The following is a 5,259-nucleotide window of genomic DNA, read 5'->3' on the forward strand; positions in this document are numbered from 1 at the left end:
CCACGCTGGGCATATAGTGAATCCTCAAGTAATGTCAGCCTTGATTATTATGAATTTGATTAAGGGAAGAGTGTTCCCATCACGATCCAGTATAGAACTCTCTTGCTTGATGCAATTCACAAATGCCTTCTGGGAGGAAATTAGCATTCTTGATAAATGCTTAAGCAATTTTCTGATAAACTTTAACAAGATTAAAACCTCCTTGGGGAAATCAGCTACCCAAACACTCAGCTGATTATCAGACATTCTTTGTCTTGTACTCAGTTTAATAACGCTTATCCAACCATCCTCTTTTCCTGGGGAATGTCCTTAACAAAAGAGAGCTGTGACTGGGCTTTGTGGCACGATCAAAATAAAACTTAGGCACATGCTCATAACTGATTTATCTGAAGAAATTTAAAACAGTCCTTATGGAGATGGGACATCGGAATAGTAACTAACATTTTTTAAGTACTTGATGTTTGCCAGATGTTATAGGAAAGGTTGTGTAATAGCTCATCTCTCTCTTTTAAAAGTTTTATTTAGTTTTGGGGTGTGCTGGGTCTTCGCTGATGTGTTAGGGCTTTCTCTAGTTGCAGCGAACAGGGGCTACTCTAGTTGTGGTGCACGGGCTTCTCACTGCAGTGGTTTCTCTTGTTGCAAGGCATGGGTTCTAAGGCATGCAGGCTTTAGTAGGTGCAGTACTAGTAGGTGAGCTCTAGAGTGTGGGTTCAGTGGCTGTGACGCACGGGCTTCTTTGCCCCATGGCATGTGGAATCTTCCTGGACCAGGGATCAAACCTGTGTTCCCTGCATTGGCAGGCAGATTCTTAACCACTGGACCACCAGAGAAGTCCTCTCTTTCTCTTTATAATGAGCTGAGTTATCATAGCTCTGTTTTATTTCTAAGATGCTCGGAGAGGTGAAGTGACTTGCCCAAGAACACGCAGCCAGTAAATGGCAGAGCCAGGTTTAGAAGCCAGGCCCATGTGGGTCCAGAGCTGGAGCCAGCAATAGCTACACTCTTCTGCCTCCACCAAAGAATTATAGTGGGAGGTGGAGAATGGGATAGTGTCTGAGAGACAAGTGTAGGGCTACAGCTGCAGAGTGGGGAGAGCGCCTGCCTAGGCACAGGGCTTAGGAAGGAACTATGGGGGAAGAGGTGTGTCAGCCCATCAGAATATGTAGGGAGGGACACTGAAGACAGTGAGAAGGGCATCCAGGCTCAATGGGCTGGACAGAGGCAGAGTCCAGGCCAGGTATGTTTGAAAAAACGGTAGAGTTCAATCTAGCAGCCACAGGAGCGGTCCCCAGCCCTTTCAATAATGTGAATCCTGTCCTCCATGTGCTGCTAGTTGAATTTTTATGACTCTGGATTGAGAGATCCCATTCCAGTTCAATCACCTGCTAGCTGTGTGACCTTGGGCAGATCACTTCACCCCTCTGAGGTGAAGCTTTTCTCATGTGAAAATTGGAAGGTAATAATAGCCTTGCTCTTATAGGATTGCTGTGATAAACCGTGACAATTAGCACAAGCCCAATGTCTACTAAGAGCTCTGTAAAAAGGTGAGGTTTTAATGTGTGACTAAGCTTATGGTGGCATTATGTCACCATTTTCTCAGTGGGGCTGTGAAAAAAATTTTTTCAAACTTATTTTAGTATAATTTCAGACTATTAAAAAGTTTCAAAAATAGTACAAAGAGTTCTTCAATACTCTTTATCAAAATTATATGTATAACCATTATATATAATAGATATATATAATAATTATATGTAATTATTATATATATTTCCCTCCTGAACTATTTGCAAGTCAGATGCAGACCTGATGGCCTTTTATCCCTAAATACTTGTGGTTATTCCCTAAAAGCAAGGACATTCTCTTATATAGTTTTATTACAATGATCAAAACCATGAAATTGACATTGACACAATACTATTATCAGCAAACTTAGTCAATTGTCCCATAATCTCCTATATAGCAAAAGAAAATCTCAGTTCATATATTACAGTCAGTTGTCCTCTCTCTTTAGTCTTCTTGGGTTGGTAACTGTTCTCTAGTCTTCTTGTCTCTCACGACCTTGACATCTTTGAAGAGTACAGCCAGTCATTCCATTTAGGTTTTTCTGATGTTTCCTCGTAATTGGATTCAGGTTAGGTGTTTCAGGCAGGAGAGCATCTCAGTGCATCACATCACTGTAAACACCTGCTCACGCCTTAAAATAGGATCCCTTCATGGGAAGAGGTAGGGAGCACTGGACCACTTGCATGAGATTCCCCCAAGGAACTCGATAAACATACCCAGGTCCCCCTGAGAATGTGGCTGGGGAAGCTGTGTGGTTAACCAGCACTCTAGGTGACCAGTCGTCTACTTGTCTGTTCCTTTCAGCCTTAACAATCTAAGACATGGCCAGTAGATGGCAGTGCAGTCTACCCTTTCAATGTTGCTTCTGGAAAGATCTAGTGAAGCTTCCTGTGAATTCAAGCTAACGAGCTTAAGCTGCCTGTCTTCTGCTATCCCTTCCTGTCCCTTCACAGTGACTTCCCTTGATGCCCCAGGACCTCAAAGTGGTCAGAACTCACTCAGAGTTTCCTAAGCTCCTCGAGGTAAAACCTCTCTTTCTGAAGAATTAGCCAGAAACTGTAAAATAATACCCCAATAATACTCCCACCAGCATTCACTGAGAATGTACTGGGTGACTAGCAGGACTTACTTTCTCTTTTAACACTCACAACTACCCCCAAGGAGGGGATTGTTAACCTGCTCACAGTTACACAGTAAGTCCCTGTCACCACCTCCTGCTACCATCTTGACTGGAACTTATACTTAAGTTAGAGGAGCAGATGGGGAGCAATAATGAATTCATCAAGGCACAGACTCTGAGAGCTTGGAGAGCCTCCTGAGAAAAGAGGGGATGCTCTTTCCTGCTTTGGGGCCCAGGGAACTGAACAGGGAGCTGCAAGGGACAGACCCAGGGCTTCAAATGTCCAGGAAAGCAGTCACGACTTGGGCCATAGCACATGGAGGGCCAATGGGACAGCTGTCTTTTAGACCTTGGGAGGCTGGAAGGACTGGGGAGATTTCAAAGACTGGAGATGAACCTGTACAATTTGGATTGGGACTTGAACTCGGCCAAAACCCAGACTGGGATTGAACCCACTGTCTTTTAATTAAAATCACATACCTGGTCTCAAGACCTACTGAAGTTTAGGTTCTTTTTCTTCTTCTTCTTTTCTTAATTGGCGTTTAGTTGTTTTAGTGTGGTGTTAGTTTCTGCTGTGCAGCAAAGTGAATCAGCAGTGTGTATACGTACGCCGCTTCTTTGTCACCGCAGGCATGGAGCAGAGCTCCCTGTGCTATAGAGTAGGTTCTCATTAGTTATCCAGTTTGTACATAGACATGTATATATGTCAGTCTCAATCTCCCAATTCATGCCACCCCTCCTTTCCCTCCTTGGTGTCCATAAGTTTGTTCTCTACTTCTGTGTCTCTATTTCTACTTTGCAGATAGGTTCATTTGTATCATTTTTCTAGATTCCACACATATGCATTAATATACAATATTTGTTTTTCCCTTTCTCACTTACTCAGTTCAGACTGTTTATGTCTCAGCACATAATAAATTCAGCAAGAAACAAAGCAATAGGTAAGAAGTGGTTTTATTCGGAGAGATACACATTGCTTAGAGTGCGGGCCATCTCAGAAGGTGAGAGGCACCGAAATATGAGGTGGTTAGTTTTTTATGGGCTGGGTAATTTCATAGGCTAATGAGTGGGAAGATTATTTCAACTATTTTTCTGAAGGGGTGGAGAGTTCCAGAAATTAGGCTACCACCCACTTTTTGGTCTTATATGATTATTCTTGGAACTGTCTGAGCAACTAACAGTTTCACATTTCACTTTTCTTTCGGAACTGTCAGGGCCCTGGTGTCATTTAGCATATGCTAATGTATTATAGTGAGCATAAAATGAAGTTCAAGGTCTACTGGAAGTCGAATCTTCCACCATCTTGGACCTAGATGGTTCTAACCAATTTATATTGTATCCAAAGACTATGTCATTCTTTTAAAGGTTGTGTCCAGGCCCCTTCCCTCTTGTTTCAAGGGGACACTGTGGAACATTCAGTCTGTGTAATGCTCATAATAGAACAAACCATACGTGTTGAATTCGTTTCTGCTTACTTAATCCTCTTCTAAGAGATTGCATCGAGGGGATTTTCAAGGGACGGGATCCATGGTATTGGGGAAGATGGTGTGAAATGAGCCTAGAGACATGGACAGGTAGGAATTTTCACCTGGAGATGTGGGCAGGTGGAGGTTTTCCCCAATGGGTGTGGTCAAGGGAAGTGTCCTAGAAAACAGAGACGTTTGACTGGAGATCCTGAAGTCGCCCTTATCAATACGTACTGCTGTTGAGGCAGACACTGCCTGTTGTTTATGAAAGATCTCAACTCCCCTTTTGCCATCTTACTAGAACCCTGGATTAGTTGAAGTGGCCACTCGCTTAGCTAAGGAGCTACATTTCCTGGTACTGGCAGCTGGTTCTGGCCAATGGGATGTGAGCTGGGCCAGGGTATTAGTCTTAATTCAATCAGGGGAGAAAAGCCACATGGTAATTTGAATAGGGAAAGTTTAATATAAAGAATTATTGACTAGTACAGAGGATTAAAGTAATGGAAAAAGGTAGGGGTGGGATGAATTGGGAGATGGAAAAGTTGGCTAGTAAAAAGTAAAGAGAACTCTGAAGAATACAGTGAAGTAGCAGATATAAGGAACAGTCTCCACACTCAGGGCTGAGACAGAGCTTCCCCTCTACTACGTCCTCCTCTAGCCTGAGGTCCAGACTTTATTGGATTGGACACAACTGTTCTTCACTGAGCTGCAGAGAAATACATGAGGTCTGTGCTGGTAGAACTTGCCAGAAAACTGCCCTCTCTCATACCAGAGAAAGTTTTCCTGATACCACTGACTTATCTCAATGAAGGCACTTGAACACAAATTTGCCAAAGGTAAGGATGCTGGGGGAAGCTACTGGCCTTTTGTGTTGCAAATGGTGACTGCAGCCATGAAATTAAAAGACACTTACTCCTTGAAAGGAAAGTTATGACCAACCTAGATAGCATATTCAAAAGCAGAGACATTACTTTGCCAACAAAGGTCCGTCTAGTCAAGGCTATGGTTTTTCCAGCGGTCATGTATGGATGTGAGAGTTGGACTGTGAAGAAGGCTGAGCGCCGAAGAATTGATGCTTTTGAACTGTGGTGTTGGAGAAGACTCTTGAGA

Source organism: Bison bison, unplaced genomic scaffold, assembly GCF_000754665.1.
Source record: "Bison bison bison isolate TAMUID 2011002044 unplaced genomic scaffold, Bison_UMD1.0 scf7180017864500, whole genome shotgun sequence".
Taxonomy (NCBI): Eukaryota; Metazoa; Chordata; class Mammalia; order Artiodactyla; family Bovidae; genus Bison; species Bison bison.